Source organism: Penaeus chinensis, chromosome 19 (assembly GCF_019202785.1).
Source record: "Penaeus chinensis breed Huanghai No. 1 chromosome 19, ASM1920278v2, whole genome shotgun sequence".
Taxonomy (NCBI): domain Eukaryota; kingdom Metazoa; phylum Arthropoda; class Malacostraca; order Decapoda; family Penaeidae; genus Penaeus; species Penaeus chinensis.
The window spans coordinates 3366141-3368640 of NC_061837.1; positions in this window are offsets into that span (position 1 = coordinate 3366141).

The following is a 2500-nucleotide window of genomic DNA, read 5'->3' on the forward strand; positions in this document are numbered from 1 at the left end:
GCCCCCTCTTCGCCCCTTCTCTTCGCCCCCTCTCTCCACCCCCTCTTCCCTCCCCTCTACCCCCCTGTCTTTGTCCCCCTCCCCCCCTCTTTGGCCCCGTTCCCCTTTCTCCACAAATATACGCATTGTAACACTCAAGGCCTTGTGATCAATATCTTCACTCTCATTGCGTTTAGCATTTCTCTCACCCTTGATGGTTAGTGTGTCATCATTAACCACCTGAGAATTCAAGTGTGATATCTTGACCCCCCTGGCAGGTCAGCCTGTGCGATGACCTGCCATAGGTGAGGTCAGTTGGATACCTTGTTTTGGTGTGGTAATTGTGATACTTTGATCCTTTTTTCGTGCAAGTGTGATGGGTGTAAAGACCTCGATTCCTAAGTGTGGCGAGTGTGGCATTCCGACGCCCGGTGTGGTCACTGTGATATCTTGACCCCCGCTGAGGTCGTTGTCATATCTTGACCCCCTTGGTGAGAGAATACTGTCAGCTTCAAAGGATCATTATATCATTCTTTCCCCGTCCTTCGAAGAGGTCTGCTTTCACCGTAACGACCTTTTTTCTATCCCTTTCTGTCTTCCCTCTTTCTTCCAAGTACATTATTTCCTTCATTACTCTCTTCTTTTGTCCCACTTTTATTCATTCTAAGTCTCCTCCTCTGGACTGGTTCCTCCGACTCGCTCTCTAGCATTCGTGAGGACTCTTCCTATGCTCTCTTGCGTTACCCTCCTGCGGCCGTGCTTGTGTGGTATCTTTTCCTCCTTTAAAATACCACCGCTGTAGCTGGAGGACCTCTTTTTCTCTCTTTTCCTCTTTCCTTCCTTCCCTCTCTCCCTTCCTCCCTCCCTCTCTTTCTCCCTCCTGCTCTTTCTTTCCTCCCTTCCTCCCCTCCCTCCCTCCTCCCACAACCGGCCCAGGGGCACCCCCACGCCCCTGCTCTCATCTCCTCCCAGCCGTGTGGCAAAAAGGACTTTGAGTGTCCTTTCTCCTTTGCTCCCACGGCTGGGGCGGGGTTACGCCGCCCGCGCGCCCGTCCTGCAGGAAGGGCGGCGGCGTGCCATCTGCGGACTACCATCTGGCTGTCGGGTGACGTGTCTGGGCGGAGCGGGAATACGACACGGCGAAAGGATTACAAGGGGGGGGGGGGGGTAACGAGGCAATCGTTACGAGATCGAGTGAGGTGCGGCCGCCGCCGGGTGGCTGACGTGGCGCGGCGTGGGCGCTTGTACACCCTGCCGACCCCCGTGGGTGCCGCCGAGCCCTGTCTCTTGTACTTCCCGCTGCAGCTGCTGCCGTCGTGGCGGTAGACAGTGGTGTGCGTTCTATTGATCCGGTGTGCTTTTAAATGAACTCCTGTTGAAGCAAACATTTCTGTCTTCTTTTTTACACTCATAAATCATCAACACTTATGCTAACATATATTTCTGTGAGTTGCAGGTTCTACCCCACATTTTCGGTGGAGTGCACCACGTTGCAAATAAACAGTGACTTGCCTTTGTATGAACGAGTGGCATTGTGAGGCCTGAGTATGGCGGTGTGGTGTCGGTGTGTGTAGTTTACTGTAGGTGTAGTGCCGTGCGTGGAGAGCGATGGCCCAGCGCAGGTCGTCATGTCCCATCGGCGGAGTAACAGCCTGACGGGCAGTGCCAAGGTGTCTGACATCCACGTCCCCAGCCAGGCGCGGACGCAGCCGCTCCACAAAGCCTCCAGCCTCGACGTCGGCGGCCATGGCTCGAGCGCGGCAGCTGGTCCCAGCCTCGACTGTGATGAAGCCGGGCGACGTGGGCGGCCGGACAACCTGGCGCAGGCCGCCATCCACGTGGCCCAGAGTGCCTACGAAGCTCTGGAGAACCGGAGCGAAGCGATCTTCCAGCGGTTCGACGATGGGTTGGACGAACTGGAGAGAGGTCCGTTCGTTCAAACGGCGAAGGCGACGGTGCAGCGGGCCGCGACCGTCATCGAGGAGCCCGTGGAGCGGATCAGACGAAGCAAGCTGGTAGAGGAGGTGTCGTACGTGCTCCGAGAGGTCGAGAACACGGAGGTGGTGCAGGCGGCCCGGGGCAGAGCGCGCAACGTGTACCAGTACGTGGAGCCCATCGGAGAGAAGATCCTGAGCCGCGTGGGGAGCCTGGACACCGAGGAGGAGGAGGTGCAGTTCGTGATCCCCCCGCAGATGCAGAGGCCTTCGGGCAGGGTTCTGCCCGCCACCCCCAAGCCCGTCGCGCGGGCCAGCGACGACGAGGGGACGCCGGTCAGGCTCGAGCCGGTCCAGTACGGTGCGATTCCAGAGGAAGTTCCTGAGATTAATGTGTTGGGTGAAGATGGATGTTCCGTCCTGTCTCATGGTAGTGATAATTTGCTCAAGGTCAAAGCCCCCGACCAACTCAGTATAGTGTCCGAGACCGATTCGGTGCGGCATTACGAGATCGTTCGGCCTTACAAGCTGTATCGGACTCCACCTCTCCCGCCTCCCAAGCCCCGGGAGCACAGACGCTCCCTGCA